The 17,903-nt window shown below is 35.5% G+C and overlaps 1 protein-coding gene across 1 annotated transcript in view; it reads right to left on the bottom strand.

Annotated features, from left to right (window-relative positions):
* The window catches only part of TTC29 (tetratricopeptide repeat domain 29), a 241,496-nt gene that overhangs the window by 100,480 nt on the left and 123,113 nt on the right, over positions 1-17,903 (bottom strand). The window lies entirely within an intron of this gene.

The following is a 17,903-nucleotide window of genomic DNA, read 5'->3' as shown; positions in this document are numbered from 1 at the left end:
TCTATGACTCAGTAATTCACAGGATAAAATTCGGAAATGCAGAGCTTGTTTTGCAATCGAGCTGCTCCTCATATGAGTATTCCTCAGTTTATCCTGCAAGGATTTACTCATAGGAGGTCCGGATAGTATGGTAATGAACGTGGCATTTATAGAAACTTTGCTACAAACTTTTAAATTATTGCAATTACAGAAAAAGTTAGCAATATTACTACCATATTTAATTGATTCTAAAACACATATTTTCCCCCATGTTTTAACGTTTTTGAAATCAGGATGTCTTACAACAGGTGGGCATCATCATTGTCAGATGGGGAACAGTCAGGTCATAGCTGTTGCTGCAGCAATGGATTAGGTTTATTTCTGGACATGACCCAACAATTGCAATGCTTTGATATTTCTGTTAATAACTATTTAAAGATGATTTCAGAAAGGAAAAGGAGGACTGGTTGTTTTCTAAAAACCTTTCTGAAATCTGGAAGTCAAGAAAATGCCGACTTCAAAATCAGCAAATTAAGTGTCCATGACTTGGAAAAAAATAGTGGAGATGATACTGGAGCACTATTTTTAGAAAGGCTATAGTACCAATGTTCTTCATGACACAAAGAATAATACGTTTGGGGAAAAAATAGTGACAATTCTGATTTAAAAGTGATTCAGAAGAACTGGATTTAGAATGCAAATATGTTTGAGGAGTATAATAAATTTGTATTTTTTACATGAATGCTTAAGAGCCCAAAATAACTCTTTTATTAAGTATAAAATCAAAATTCTAAGCAATAAGAGTTGTTATCTCACAATTTAGTTAGAATATTCCTTTTTGGTAGTATGTAAGGTGCATGGTCCAATAGAAAAAAATCTTAGATTTAGTGAAATCTAAAAATAAAGTTACTCCTTCAGTGTAATGGATGCCTGCAATATAATGGGCAGTTCATTGGATAGTAAATTTTTTGTTTTTTGTTTCTGTTTTTTAAAGATTTTATTTATTTGAGAAAGAGGGAGAGAGAGAAAGAGAGCATGAGCGGGCTGAGGGAGAAGCAGACTACTGAGCAGGGAGCCTGATCTGATGTGGAGCTCGATCCTGGCATTCTAGGATCATGACCCCAGCCAAAAGCAGCTTAGCCTAATGAGCCACCCAGGTGCCCCTGACTAATAAATTTTTGAATAAAATTTTCTAGGAAGTTTGAAATTCACACTGAATTTATATATACCTGATATATAGTTAGAACATAATGAGAGCAAACAACTGGTCTAACTACTTAAGAGTTCCAATAAATCTCTATATATATCTATTCATTTTATTTAATTTTATGCAAAAACAAACGTACTTAATTTTTTTGTGCTGTGTTTATATCATGTGTATAATCATAAAACAATCATATATTCAACAGCATTCTGTTTATAAAATGAGCATCAAAATATCTATATTTCTAACCTAACATTACAAATTCGCTTGCAAAATGGCATTCATTTTCATGGTTACAGTTAAAATAGCAAAATGTAACATTCACCTAAATCTCTGAGCAAATAGAACCCCAAACAAAATAGCTTTTAGCATGAATGTCTATAGTAGGTGTGATTGATGAGCTATATTATTACCACATGCAATAAACAGTTGAAAAAGCGCCTCTTGAAAAAGTAATATAAAAGGTAATATCTGATTTTCAGTGGCAAGAATTTTTAAAAATTTTAAGTTCAATTAGCCAACATGTAGTACATCATCAGTTTCAGATTTGGGGTACAATCATCAGTTGTGTATAATGCCCAGCGCTCATCACATCACATGACCTCCTTAATGCCCATCACCCAGTTGCCCCATCCCCCCACCCACTTCCCCTCCAGGAACCCTCAGTTTGTTTCCTATACTTAAGAGTCTCTCATGGATATTTTCCCTCTGATGACTTCCCTTTCAGTTTTCCCTCCCTTTCCATATGATTGATCCTCTGTGCTGTTTCTTATATTCCACATATGAGTGAAAACCATATAATAATTGCCTTTCTCTGTTTGAATTATTTCACTCAGCATAGTGTCCTCCAGTGCTATCCACATTGATGTAAATGGTAAGTATTCATTCTTTCTGATGGTTGAGTAATATTCCATTGAATCTGTAGACCACATCTTCTTTATCCATTCATCTGTCAATGGACATCTTGACTTTTCCCCACAGTTTGGCTATTGTGGACATTGCTTCTATAAACATTGGGGTGCACGTGCCCCATTGGATCACTAATTTTGTATCTTTGAGATAAATACCTAGTAGTGCAATTGCTGGGTTGTAGAGTATCTCTATTTTTAACTTCTTAAGGAAACTCCATACTGTTTTCCAGAGTGGCTGTACCAGCTTGCATTTGCACCAACAGTGTAAGAGGGTTCCCCTGTCTCAGTGGCAAGAATTTGAGATTTTTAGAAATTTACATCAGAAATAGTATATAGAATAAGTAAGTTCATACAAAAATATTTTAATAAGTTTAGAATACTCAGAAAACAATCCCACAAATGTGGTGTTGTCAGAGTAACTAGTGGGCAAATTGAAAATTATTTGGCTGTTTTATAAAATTAACTAGAGTGACTGGGAAATTATGTGTATAACCAAGGTAAAGATTAGAACTCAGATTCAACTTGGAAAAAATGTCAATCTGCCTTGTTATTTCTTTTCTTTATTATTCTTGGGTATAATTGTCATACAATATCATATTAGTTTCAGGCTTACAACGTGATGATTCAATACTTGTCTACATTGTGAAATGATTACCACCACAGTCACAAAAAAATTTTTTTTTACCTTTTTTCCCAAAAATTTTATTTGGGGAAACTACAAAACATTTACAGTATAATGTTTACAGTCACAATTTGTAGTGTACTGATTCCCCAAAATATATTACAACTCAAGTTGACTTGTTACATTCAAAAACCTACTTCTGTCAAAGTAGTCCAGCGTACATACATACAGAGTGCTCCAACAGTACCTATGTACAAAGAAACTAAAGCTACCGCTCATTCATCTGCTGTCCAGGAAAGCATTCCTGCCTTTCTACACACGCAAAAAAAAAAAAAAGTACAAGTACTGGAATTTTCTGGAATGAAACAAGGCATATTCATGTACTACATACCATTTTTAGCACTAAGAGGTGGTCTCTTCACTTTAGATCTATGTAAAAAGAAAGCGGTAAATATATTTTCCTTTTGTGCAGTTGAACCCATCCTACATTCAAATTCTCTCAAGCACTAATAGAAAAATAGTTATTTGGCTGGGGAAGATTTAAGGCAAGTTCTGGCCCTCCCAAAGGCACTGTGAGACTAACCCTCACCCCATTATTGCTACATGTCTTTATATGAAGAGTATGTCACAGTAGAATTGGGGGAATAAACAAAAGACCTTTTTTTTTCTAATTTAAAAAGTTGGAATAAGAAAAGCATGCCACATTTAAGTCTTATTTGCAAAGTCTGTGGTCACTTTTTTCTTTAAAGTAGGATGGGCTACAACCATTATACATTCTAAGAAAATTCATAAGATGTTCCTCAAACTATTTCCACAGCATCAGGATACATTTTCTGTAAAGAAATCATGCAATCTTTCAAAATTTATGTAAACAAGGAAAGAAATTAATGAAATAAATATTACATACAATCTCTTAAATTAAGATTTTTTACTCATTGACAATAAAATAACCACGTGAAGTTACAAAAGGCATATATCACTGTGAAAAGAACATACACTCCACATTTTGCTGATTAATAATGGCAATCATAATTTAACATAATAAAAGAATATATATCTATTGCTTTTCATCATAGTTGATAAATACAGTATGAACAAAATTTTCAATGTATACTTTTCACAAGATAATAAATAAGTTAAATAGTTTTTTCCTATTGAGTTGTGGTGCAGTGGTGCGAGTCAACTCAAAACAGCTAAAAATTCAGCAGTTTTTCCCCCCAAAGATTACGAACTAAGCTCTGCCCAAGGCTTCCAGAAAGAGCAGGTAAAATGGTTCTAAAATTAAACATCTACTAAGTGGTGGCCATGAAACCAGTAACCAGTAGGAAACTTTGGAATGCAGGTTTTTTTTTTCCAATTTTTTTTATTTTATTTTTATTTTTTTTAATTTTTTTCCAATTTTTTTTTTGATGAGCACTTTCAAGATCCACTCTCCCTCAGCAACCTTCAAGTATGCTCAGTACCATTGACTGTAGCTGTTGTGCAGCACACCACATCCCCATGACCTATTCGTTTCAAAATTGGAAGTCTGTCCTCCTGACCCTGTTCATCCCTTATGCTCAACGCCTAACCCCGCTTCTCCCTGGCAACCGTTGAACCGCTCATATACATGAGTTTTATTTTGCTTTGTTTTGTTTGTTCATTCAGTTTGTTTTTCAGATTCCACATATAAGTGGCAGCTTAAATATTTTTCTTTCTCCACCAGACTCATTTCACTTTGCTTCATACTGTTAAATTTCACCATGTTGTCACAAATGACAAGTTTTCATTCTTTTTTATGGCTGAGTAGAATTCCAATGTGTATACCTATTCTCTTATTCTTTCATTGCTTGGACACTTAGGTTATTTCCATATTTTGGCTACTGTAAATAATGCTGCAGTGAACACAGGGGTGCACATATCTTTTCAAGTTAGTGTTTTCATTTTCTTCAGATAAATATCTAGAAGGGGAATTGCTGGACCATATAGTTCTACTTTCAACTTTTTGAGGAACTTCCATACTGTTTTCCATAGTATCTGTTATTCCCAAAACAATGCACGAAAATTCCCCTCTCCAAGTCTTTGCCAGCATTTGTTTCTTGTCTTTCCAATAACAGCCATTCTAACAGTTGTGAGGTGATATCTCATTAAGGTTTTGATTTGCATTTCTCTGATGATTAGTGATATTGAACATCTTTTCATGGGTCTGTTGATGATGCATATGTCTTCTTTGGAAAAATGACTTCAGATCCTCTGCTTATTTTTTTAAAGATTTTTATTTATTTATTTATTTATGAGCGACAGAGAGAGAGAGAGAGAGAGAGAGAGAGAGAGAGAGAGAGAGGCAGAGACACAGGCAGAGGGAGAAGCAGGCTTCATGCAGGGAGCCTGATGTGGGACTCGATCCTGGGTCTCCAGGATCACGCCCTGGGCTGCAGGTGGCGCTAAACCACTGCGCCACCGGGGCTGCCCTCCTCTGCTTATTTTTTAATTAGACTTTTTTTGCTATTGAGTTATGAGTTCTTTATATATTTGTGACTTGCAAATATTCTAGTTCAGTAGGTTGCCTTCACATTTTGTTGATAATTTCCTTTACTGTACAGAAGAAGCTTTTTAGTTTGATGTAGTCCCACTTATTTATTTTTCCTTTTATGACTTTGTTTTTGGAGTTAGATCCAAAAAAAAAAATCACTAAGACATACTTCAAAGAGCTTACAGCCTAGCTTCTCAGAGTTTTATGATTTCAGGTTTTACATCTGTCTTTAATTCATTTTGAGCTAATTTTTTGTGTATGGTATAAAATAGTAGTATAGTTTCATTCTTTTGCATGTGGCTGTCCAGTTCACCCAATAACATTTATTAAAGAAACCATCCTTTCCCCATTTTATATTCTTGGCTCTTTTAAAATAAATTAATTGACTATAAATGTGTGGGTTTATTTCTGGGCTCTATTCTGTTCTACCAATCTATGTGTCTGTTTTTATGCCAATATCATACTGGGTTTTGTTTGTTTGTTTTAAAGATTTTATTTATTTGAAAGAAAGAGAGAGTGAGAGAGTGAGCACAAGCAGGGGGAAGGGCAGAGGGAGAGGGAGAAGCAGGCTCCCCACTGAGCAGGGAGCCTGTCAAGGTGGGGCTCAGTCCCAGGACCCTGAGATCATGACCTGAGCTGAAGGCAGATGCCCAACCAACTGAGCCACCCAGATGCCCCTGTAATATTTTGGTTATTATAGATTTATAATACATTTTGAACTTAGGGAGCATGATGACACCAGCTTTGTTTTGCTTTCTCAAGATTGCTCTATTCAGGGTCTTTTGAGGTTCCATATACATTTTAGGTTTGTTCTATTTCTGTGGAAAATGCCAGAAGGATTTTGATAAAAATTGCTCTAAATATGTGGATTGCATTGAATAGTATGGACATTTTAACAATATTAATTCTTCCAATCTATGAACACAGAAAATCTTTCCATTTATTTGTGTTTACTTCAATTTATTTCATCAGTGTCTTATAGTTTTCAGTGTAAAGGCCTTTCCACCTCCTTGGTTAAATTTATTCCTAAGTATTTTATTCTTTTTGATGCCATTATAGATGGGATTGTTTTCTGTTTTTCAAAAAGATTTATTTATTTATTTTTAGAGGGAGCAGGCAAGTGAGGAAAGGGGCAGAAGGAGACACTCTTTCAAGCAGACTCCCTGCTGAGTGCAGAGAACAGCTCAGGGCTTCATCCATGAGATCACAACCTGAGTCGAAACCAAGAGTCAGATGCTTAACCCACTAAGACACCCAGATGCCTTGGGATTGTTTTCTTAATTACTCTTTCTGATAGATTGTTTAGTGTATAGAAATGCAACAAATTTTCATATGTTAATTTTGTACCCTGCAACTTTACTGAATTCATTTATTAATTCTAACAGTTTTTTGGTGGAGTCGTTAGGATTTTTATATATAAAGTCATGTTGTCCATAAATAGTGACAGTTTTACCTCTTTTTTCCTATTTGGATACACTCATTTCTTCTTCTTGCCCAATTGCTGTGGCTAGGACTATGCTGCATGAAAGTGGTGAAAATGGGCATCCTTGTCTTGTTCCTATCTTAGAGGAAAGTTTTTAGCTTTTCACTATTGAGTATAATATTAGCTGTGGCTTGTCACATATGGCCCTTACTATTTTGAGAGGTTCATTCCCTCTATCCTCACTTCCTTAAGAGTTTTTATCATGAATGGGTGTTGAATTTTGTCAAATGCTTTTTTTTTTCTGCATCTATGGAAATAATTATGATTTTATTTAACATATGTTATTGTGGGGTATCATGTTGATTTTTAAAATTTCCCTTTTAATTTCTCCTTTCATTTACCCCCTGGTGGTTCAGTAGCATGTTGTTTAATGTCTCTATATTTGTGATTTTTCTGGTCTTTTTTTCTTGTAATTCATTTCTGGTTTCATACCATTGTAGTCAGAAAAGAGGTTTTATTTGATGTCGATCTTAAATTTATTGAGACTTATTTTGTGCTCCAACATATGATCTGTTGTGAAGAATAATCCCTGTGTACTTGAGAAGAATGTGTGTATTCTGTTGCTTTTTAAAGGAATGTTCTGTTTATATTTCTTATGTGCAACTGGTCTAATGTGTCATTTAAGGCTGATGTTTCTTATTGATTTTTTCTGTCTGAATGATCTATTTATTGATGTAAGTGGCGTAATAAAACCCCCTACTTTTTTTGTAGTGCTGTCAGTTTCTACTTTTAGATCTGTTAATATTTGCTTTATATATTCAGGTGCATGAATATTTACAAATTTCATATCCTCTAGTTGGGTTGATCCCTTTATCATGTAATTTCCTTCTTTGTCTTTATTACAGTCTTTGTTTCAAAGCTTATTTTGTCTATTGTAAGTATAGCTGCCTCAGCTTTCCTTTGGTTCACCATTGTATGAAACATCTTCTCTATCCCTTCACTTTCAGTCTATGTACATCCTTCTACCTAAAGTGAGTCTCTTGTAGGCAGCATATAGACAGGTCTCTCTTTTTTATTATTATTATTAGTCATTTAGCTAGCTACACTGTGTCTTTTGATTGGACAATTTAATTCATTTACATCTAAAGTAATTATTGATAGGTATTATTATTGCCATTATGTTAACTCTGGCTGCTTTGTAGTTCTTCTGTATTCCTGTCTTCTCTTGCTCTGTTCCCTTGTAGTTTGATGACTATCTTTAGTGTTATGCTTAGATTCCTTTCCTATTATCTTTTGTGTATCTACTCTAGGTTTTTGCTTTGTGGTTACCATGAGGGGCACATATAACAGCTTCTATATATAACAGTTTATTTTAAGTTGATAGCAACTTAGGTTTGAACACATTCTAAAACTACATTTTTACTGCCTCCCACTCCACCTCTTATGTTTTTGATGTCACATTTTACATCTTTTTATTTTTTCTTTTCATTAGTTTTGTCTTTTAATCTTCATATGAGTTTGTATCAGTAACTAATCCATTGTCTTTACTATATATTTACTTTTACCAGTGAGATTTATACTTTACTATGTTTGCTTGTTACTAATTAATGCTTTTCATTCAGCCTAAAGTAGTTCCTTTAACATTTCATTTAAACCCAGTTTGTGATAATAAATTTCTCTAGCTTTTGTCTGCAAAACTTTTTATCTCTCCTTCAATTCAGAATGATAACCTTGTTGGGTGAAGTATTTTTGTCTGGAACTTTTTTCCTTTCAGCACTTTGAATATATTATTTGCCCTTCTTCTCACCTGCAAAGATTCTGTTGAAAAATCTACTGATAGTCTTTTGGGGTTTCCCTTGTATGTAACAACTTGCTTTTTCTCTTGCTCCTTTTAATATTGCCTCTTTATCTTTAACTTTTGATATTTTAATTATAATGCATCTTGGTGTGGATCTTTTTGGGTTCATCTTATTTGAATCTATCTGTGATTCTTGTATATGGATGTCTGTGTTTCCCCCATGTTAGGTAAGTTATCAGAAATTATTTCTTTAAATGAATTTTCTTCCCCTTTCTCTCTCTCTCGTTACCTTCTGGGACCCTTACATTGTAAATGTTATTCTGTTTGTTGTTGTCTCTAAGGTCTTCTAAGCCATCTCCTTTTTAAAATTCTTCTTTCTTTTTGCTTCTCTATTTGGGTGCATTCCACTGCCTTGTCTTCTAGAAAACCGATCCTTTCTTCTGCTTCACCTAGTCTGCTGTTGAACCAGTATCACTATGTTCATTCATTCTTCTCCCAAGTTACTGAGCATCTTAATTACCATTACTTTGACTCCTTATCAGGTAAATTACTTATCTCCATTTCATTAATTTTTTTCCTGAGGTTTTATCTTCCTGTTTTATTTGTATCATAATCCTCTGTTTCCCATTTTTTCCAATTTTCTGTTTCTCTGTATTAGGTGAAACATTACTTCTCCCAGTCTTGAAGGAGTGCACTTGTATAGGAGGTGAAACTTGTTGTTCAACATTGCTCTAGCTCTTGGTTTTGTCTTGAACCTTTGTGATTACCTAAGCAGCCTGATTTATTCTTGATAGGTCCCAGGTGTTGAAGTCTGCTCAAACCTGTCAGTTTTCCAAAGGGAAGGATCTCAGTCAGCACCTATTTTCAGGCTGTTTGGAAGCCAGACCCTCAGGCAGCAATTTTAATGTATTCAAATATATATAGTCTTTTGGGGCTATAACTGTAAACCCTGCTGATCTTCAGACCTGGAGATGACCCTTGGGTGACCGTTGCAAAACCTGGGGCTTCTGATGAGTGCATAAATTCCTTTCCATGAGGCACTAGTACACTGTAGCAAGGCCTAAAGAATGCAGAAAGATGGACCTGCATGGCTTCTATTCTCTGAGAGTACCTGTGTTACCTTTAGATATGTGGCCAACTTGAAGTTTGCCCTTAAGACTCAAGTCCCAGGACCAGTAAATAGGCCTCTTTCACAGAAAGACTGGGAGTATGTTTCAGTCTTCTATCTCTGTAGTACTCTGGGGATGTTAGCCTGCCAAGAACTGTCTCTCAGCTACAGCCCATGGGTCCCACAAATGCAAGCCCCTCTTGCTATCAGAACCATGTGACTCTGGAACATCCCCTGTGTAGACTGCATGTGATCAAAAGTTTTAGTGAGGCAGGAGGAGAGCACAGAGCTGGGGTGCATTTGCTTAAGCTATCAAATTAGAGAGAGTGTGTAAAAATGGCACCCACAAATGCCTCTGTTCCTGGAGAGCCCCCCATAGGGTTCTGCCCCTCTGGCATATGCTTTAAGATTAGCAAACGTCACATATAATCTATGTACTTTTCAAACTGCTACTTTTGTCCTGGTCACTGGGGTAAGTTAGTCTGCATATAAGCTGTTTAAGAGAAGTACTCTAGTTCCCTGCAGCCCTTTGGGTTTCCTGGATGTGAGCCTTGTTGGTTTTCAAAGCCAGACATTTTCGGGGCTTGTCTCTCCATTGCAGGTCAGGGGCTGGGGTGCCTGACGTGAGGCATGAACCCCATATTCCTTAGGGAGAAGTTAAAGATTTGTGAAATCACTCCCAATTGTGGATTGCCATGTTGCAGGTGGGGTTTTAATGAGAATGCATCTCAGCCTCTATTGTTCATCTAGATGTGGCTCTTTTTTTTTTTTTAAGATTTTATTTATTTATTCATGAGAGACAAAGGGAGAGAGGCAGAGATATAGATAGAGGGAGAAGCAGGATCCCTGGGGGAGCCTGATGTGAGACTCAATCCCAGGACCCTGGGATCACAATCTGAGTGAAAGGCAGATGCTCAACCACTGAGACACTCAGGTGCCCTAGATGTGGTTCTCTTATTGTTTGTTGTAAAGGTGATGTTCAGCTAGTGTTCAGGTCTTTTTCAGAGGAATTATTTCATATGTAGCTATGGATTTAGTGTGTCTAAGAGAGGTAGGTTCAGGATCTTCATATGCTACCATCTTGGATGCCCTCTCGAGCTGCCTTTAAACACTAACTAAAATTATTTTGTTTACATGCTATTTTCCTGTGATCTGCATGGAAATAAACACAGCAGCTCTGAGGAACAGCTGCATTGTTATCCCATAGTCTTTGATCTATACTAAATTTTTAATAAAACTAGTCTTCAAATGTCAAAAAAGAGGGGTGAGTTGTATGGTATGTGACTTATATCTCAATAAAGCTGTATATTTTTCTAACTAACGTTTAAAAAGTTTATAAAAATAGTGAATGATAGTTTGTTCTTGCAAGTGTCCCTCAGCTGTGAGATCTTAAGTGTCACTAAAATCATCTATACAAGTTGTTATAAATATACTGGCAAAATGTTTAGAATGGCATATAGTTATGACCAGAGTGCTTAGCATATACTAGGCTTCATATATTTTTAAATAAAGGAATGGCTGAAAATTTGAAAAGGGAAATGCTTATGCAATACTCATAAAAATTAAGCTCCCAGGTAAATTGTGAGACTATCAGTCATTGGAAGTTTGGAGTCCATGATTGTCAACTCCTTTCTCCTGGATATTTTGGTAGTATCAAGAAAATCTTTTTATTTCAGTAACTTCCTTGAGAGACTATCAAATGCCCTACAATGTGTTAGTTTCTGGGGACTATGGTTCCTGCCTCTCAAGTGTTTCACTGTCAATTTGGAGAGATAAATTTAAACATTTGTACATAGAATTAACTGTGATAAATACTACAAACTGTCTAAAGTGCTTTAAAACCTAGAGCACATTTATTTGAATATCTTCACAAGAGCAAGTCTAGTGTTTTGGGGTAAATTTAGTCTTAAAAGGAAGCCAAGCAGATCTGGAGCCAGTGAATACAATTTTCATCTCAAAGCATCCATAGACCTTTGAAAAATTATAATATGTATTGTGGAAAACATCTTTGAATTTTGAACTGCATAAAATGTTTGTGTGCTTATAGATTCACAGATCCTTTGCTCTACTCCCATCTTTCTTTCTCCTCCTCATTTACACAGATCTTCAATGCAAGTTCGGAGTTGCTGCTAAGTGTCTTATCTTTTCCCAAGTATTTTTCCCTCCCTACCATCTAGGACTTTTGTTCCAACTCTGTTCTCTTTCTTCTGTATCTCTCATTTTCCCAGATATCTCACTGACATTGAGGTCTCTGCCTGCCCAAAGTTGGCTATTTCTAGAGTTCTCTCTCAATCATTCCTTTCCCCTCCATGAAAAGCTTAAGCTTTCTATGGGTAATTTCCTATGATGCCATGCCCTAAACTCCTATATGCATATGTCTGGCAAATCCATATTTCTAGCCCTGATTTTTTCCCCTTGTGCTTCACATCCATATTTCCAGTTGTCCAGACATACCAAGCATGCAAAGGAAGATGATTTCTTCTAAGTGATGTCATCTAATGATGAGGCTTATGAAAATTTTGGAATTTCTCTTTAGGAAACTCCTGGTTGGCTCAGCGGTTGAGTGTCTGCCTTTGGCTCAGGGCATGATCCTGGAGTCCCAGGATTGAGTCCCACATCGGGATCAGGGAAGCTGCTTCTCTCTTTGCCTGTGTCTCTGCCTCTCTCTCTCTGTCTCTCATTAATAAATAAATAAAATCTTTTTTTTAAAGGAAACTCCTGCATGGTACAGTAGTGTAAAGCATTCATAAGTAATTTAATGGATTTTGTTTAAAAAATTGAGTTACGCATAGAGATCATTTACTGAATTTTCTAAATGTGACTCTAAATACTTTTGGCTGTTTCCAGAGACCAAACCCACCTCTGAAACAATGATGTGCTGCTATTATATATATATATACACAATATACATTTTGATAAACATATCGAAGGTATATGCCACAAGCTCAGACATCATTTCAAAAAAGTTTAATTTTAAACAGTTAATGTCAGGATTAGAGGTATCAACTTGGGATAACCTCCCAAGATTTGAGGAGCATAATGTTCATTTTCATAAATAAGCTATGGTGTATTTGCAAAAATAAGTTAGATTGCTTTACAGATTTATTTATTTTATTTGAGAGAGAGAGAGAGAGTGTGTGTGCTCTTGCACACATGCACTTTGAGGGGGAAGGGCAGAGAGAGGAGACAGGCAAATCAGACTCCCAGCTGAGTGCAGAGCCCAATGTGGGGGAGGGGGGAGGCTCAATTCCAGGACCCTGAGATCATGACCTGAGTCAAAATCAGGAGTCAGAGGCTGAGCCACCCAGGCATCCTGCTAAGTGTTATTTTTTGCAAATCTTCCATTATGCAATGAATGAAATGCCATAATGTAAACATACAACTCTGCAAGATAGACAGCAGGTAAAGTCCTGGTGTCTGGCTTTTAGGGGGCAGGGTCAAAGAATTAACACTTTTTGTTTACTTGAGCGCTGGGTACTATCAGATGCATTCTTTTTTTCTTTCTTATCAGCAAAAGAATGCTCTATGTATCAGAAGTAGAATGGAATTTCACATTCCTGATGTTGTGAATATTGCTGTTTATGATTCTGTTCTCATTTTTTCATAACAAAATCATGAATAATTTTCTTCCACATTTAGGCATAGCTCAATTCTCCAGAAAAATTATGAATTGCTTGAGGAATATTTCAAATGCAGACATGGAGTAAAGTAGCATGAGAGTACACTCACAAATTTAAATATTTGTTTTGTGAAACAACTCAAATGGCATTGAGAGAGCCAGAGAATATACAATTATTAATAAATAAAAGAGTACACTATTTAGAATCTTGAACAAATTGTGGACTTCTAGGAGTAAAAATGTTTTATCAAACTGATGTGAACTCTCCAAGCTCTTTTCTTGGACTATAATATTTAAGAAAAAAAGTTGATGATGTAAGAAAAAAAAAGCAGAGCTTCTTTGAATATCACTTTAAAACCTCAGGGAAAAATTATTATTTTTATTTAGCTAAAATGGACTCACTGAAGGTTATTTATGTTCATATTCATAAAGGCTGATGTATTTTTGATGGAAGTACAATTTGGATTAGGTTTGGCCTGCTGAGGATTGTTAAAGCACAACACACACAAGCAAAAAACCAAGTTCAGTGAGCAAGAAATACAAAATAGTATGAATGAAACTATTGCTGAGTGAGTCCAGTTGTTTTTCTCCCAAAGTAGCGACAGATTTCCAGAACATCTGAAATTACCTGGGAACTTGCTCTAACAAATAATGCTAGAGAAAAATTCTTTCTGTTATACAATATATGCTCTATTCAATGAATGTACAGTTCTACAGCCAGCAAAATGGTTACTATAGCATCTGAAATACAAACGTTATGTGCTGCTTAAAGGATCTCCAAATTTCAAAGTTCGCAATAGATTTAGAAGCCAATCTTTTCTTGGAAGGGAAAGAATCAAATATTTTCTTCTAGAAAAGCTAGATTATTTGTATAAGTTAAAGGACAAGGTTAAAATGTTAGACAAATATTAATTCCAGTTTTCTATATGCAGTGCACAGGTGCAACTTGAGCAGCATATTATATGGTATAATCATTAAATTCATTCAACCAGACCTTAGAGAGTTAAAAACATATATTCTGAGGACCAGGACTCCTCGGTCCAAAGGATGAGAATGAAACAGTGCAGAATATTTGTGTATCAAGGTGATTCCAGTTTCCAACTGGGAAAACAGGACTGTTAACACCCACATCCCTTGACAACTGTCCAATTATGTATATCACACTTGGCCTACTGTTTGCAGTAGAAGTAATCAATAAAGGATGTGGTTGAGTGAACATAGATTTTGGTTGAACCAATGCATGAAAACTTAATCATTTACTCAGAGAGAAGAAATCAAATAGAGCAGAGATGAAACAGCCACTAAGGGGTTTGTTGATTGTGCCACCAAGTTTGTGGGCCACAGATGAAAGTAATAAGGCAAATGGAATCAGTGACAGGAGAAAATGTAAAAAGCTATTCTTAATTTCATGAATTAATAGAAATGTTTTTGATGTATTTTTGGGGGGTCATTTTTAGGAAATTTTGCATCAAAGCCTGGATGTTCCATTTTAAAGAATATATGAAAATTACTAGGGCATGTCATTTCTCTCAAGCAAAAAGAAATTAATTTTCAGCTATAACAGAAAGGTAATTTTCACACTTGAAACTTTGTACTGATTGATTGAAAGATCTCCACTGTGGAAAGTTTTCTAGGAAATAATTTAACCCGAGTTTGCAAGAAAATTTACAATGAGTATGGAATAAACCCAGAGGTAGGCTAGTTGTGACCAATGTGTCTTGAACAATTCTCATTTTGTGAATTTTTTCCCCCTAGATTCTTTTCAAAAGTCATGCTGATTATTTGGAGAGTCAAGGCATTTCAGTAAAATGAGTTATTTCAGTAAATGAGGCAAAAAAATGCAGTAAAGAAAACTGAGGAATTTTGCTCTCTGTATTTACTCAAATTGTCTGTCTTTGTTAATAATAATATTTACTTGGCAATTTCTCAACTCACTCTCTCTTTGTTTTATGGACCATAATTCTGGCTTTTATAGCTGTGTCATACGTGTTTTTTTTATCATTTTAGGATATCAACCCTCCCTCCTTTTTTCACTAGTATTCCAAGTGGGGCAGGGAAAGACATTGTAATGCTTATTTTCTTCTACGCTCCTTAGCCCCTTGTACAATTAATATTATTTAGAACAACAGCAAAAATAACAAACACTGTTCACTATTAAAGCCTTCATCAATAACTCTAATGGCATGGCTGGGTCCAGCATTACCAAATGGACAACTCTGTATTACCAAGTCCTTAGTCTTGAGGGAATATGGCATGTTTTTCAATTGAAGTCTTAGTATAAATTCTTATAACCATTTTAGAAGCTTCTAGCCTTAGAGATTATTCACTTTTCATGCACACTCAGCTGATAGCCTTAGACACACACTTATGCTAGACATGGCTATCCTCTTCCATTTCCTTTAAAGAGATAAAGTATATTTATAGAGATAGGACTACCATTAGTGAAACTTGTGCAATTGTACAGGTTAGAAAAAAGATTTAGAGAAGATGTGAAGCTTCGTATGCAGCTTGATTTACTTCTCCACCTCCACTACCATAATTTCCTCTATTTTGGTTGTGCTTCATTTCTTGCATGTCGCTGCTAATCGGAGGGCAGTTTAAGACTCTGAAAGGATATGTGCGTGTGTGTGTGTGTGCATATATCAAAGAACATCAAGCCCTTAAAATGAGATTTTTAAAAAATGACCACATAATATGTATCACGGCATTTTTAGTAATCAGTGGACTTGATTTAATAAGTCTTCTTAGGTAACTAGGGTGTGTTGTCTACCTGAAAAGAATGTTTGTTTTTGAAACATCTGTATCTTGAGTTATTTTGCACAAATAGTAAAAGAATATGCTGAGGCTTACACTCCCCTTAATTCTACTCTGTAAGTACTAATAATGCTGCAAAATGGTAGATTTGCACTGGAAAGCTTGCAGTGTCCCTGGGGTACTTCTTCCCTATAGCCCCAGAAGAAGCATCTCTTGTACTTTCTAATGTATCACATAACATTATGTAACTAAGAACCCAGGTCTACCATGCAAATCATCAATGGCCTCATTGGTACTTATAGATGGGAATTCTTATAAGTGGAATTTGTTTCATTTGGTGTAAAAGGGAGGTGGGGAATCAATCTTCCTGCCTATTATATGTTTGCCCCAAGGCAAGTACCCAGAGTGTTGGAATAGAATTGTCCCGATTCCTGCTAGAAACACACCCTCCTTTATGATATATCAAATATAGCTGTATCCTTTTCCACATCTAAGCCCCCAATAACACTCCATCAGCCAAATCAAAACATCAAATTATTTGTCTGTTAGTGTTGCCAATATTTATCATATAATTGTTCAACTCTCCTTTTAGCTTTTACTGTATAGACCAGGAATTCAGATCCTTGAGTGGAGATTAAAATATTCCAAGAGAGTCACCTGTTTTTAACACGTGAGAATTATTTTATTTTATTTTTTAAAAAGTTTTACTCACTTATTCATTAGAGACACACACACACACACAGACAGAAACACAGGCAGAGGCAGAGGGAGAAGCAGCTCCTTGCAGGGAGCCCGACATGGGACTCGATCCTGGGTCTCCAGGATCCCGCCCTGGGCTGAAGGCAGCACTAACCCGCTGAGCCACCTAGGCTGCCCTAACACATGAGAATATTTTAAGATAACTTCATGCATCTAGAAGTTTAAAAAATAAAAGCTGTCAGTAACCAAGAGGGCATTCCAACCCTTATGGCATGGTAGGTGCTCAACATACGTTTATAAAATAAAATATTTTCCCCTGGAATTTTATCTGGAACAAATGTCATTTTGTAAAAATTATTTTATAAAAATTTTATAACTATAAAATTAGGGATACACTTATTTACTGCATAGGCTTAGGCCAGGCCTGCGACTACAAAGCAAGACAAAACTCCAACCATTTTATACTGATTCTGGGCAGTGTTAACAGCAGAGCTAAGTAATTTAATAATCAAAATGAACTGAACCAAAGGTCAGAGTTGGTGTGTTACAAACAGACACTAAATTGAAAACTTACAAAACTCTTCTTTGTGCCCAAACATCTGCTTCTTTCCTGTTGTTATTGTTACGTGGAAAGTGAAAGTTTAAGGGATAGCTGGACTGATTTTCCACAGACTAGTTACCAATCTCTATTTGGAAGAACCATAATAATCATGGGTTGCTTACCTTATCCATGGCTGGCCCTGCCTTCCTCAGGTAAATAGCCATACTTGTCTTTTATCTGGTATTTTGTAGGGAACTTTCATTTCATTGGCGTTGGTATTTTAATATTGAATTATTTATTTATTAATTATTATTATATTGGCAGTGGTAATTATATGACGGTGATGTACTTTCAGTTCGCTAGGCATTTAACCTTTTAAATGCCTTTTAAATGACAATTTTATCTTTTAAAACACTACCTCGTATGTGTTTACAAGCTGAAATATGGAAATTAGAACTTGACACAACTATATCCATTCTTTTTCTTCTTCTTACCACTACTAACTACTACTACTGTTACCACCACCATTATTAAAAAGCCATCCATATCATGGTATAAGATAACATACCAAAAACCAAAGCCTTAATTTTGTAACTTTTCTTATTATAACTTGAATTAAATAATAACATTACAACATAATGCGATAATTAAGTGGACTACACAATGATCACAATACAACAAGTGAAGGGCAAATCATATGTTTTCCATGGAAAAATTTGTTGTTCAGGTATAC

This window comes from Nyctereutes procyonoides, unplaced genomic scaffold (genome assembly GCF_905146905.1).
Source record: "Nyctereutes procyonoides isolate TBG_1078 unplaced genomic scaffold, NYPRO_anot_genome, whole genome shotgun sequence".
Classification (NCBI taxonomy): domain Eukaryota; kingdom Metazoa; phylum Chordata; class Mammalia; order Carnivora; family Canidae; genus Nyctereutes; species Nyctereutes procyonoides.
This window is presented reverse-complemented; position numbering and strand designations above follow the sequence as displayed.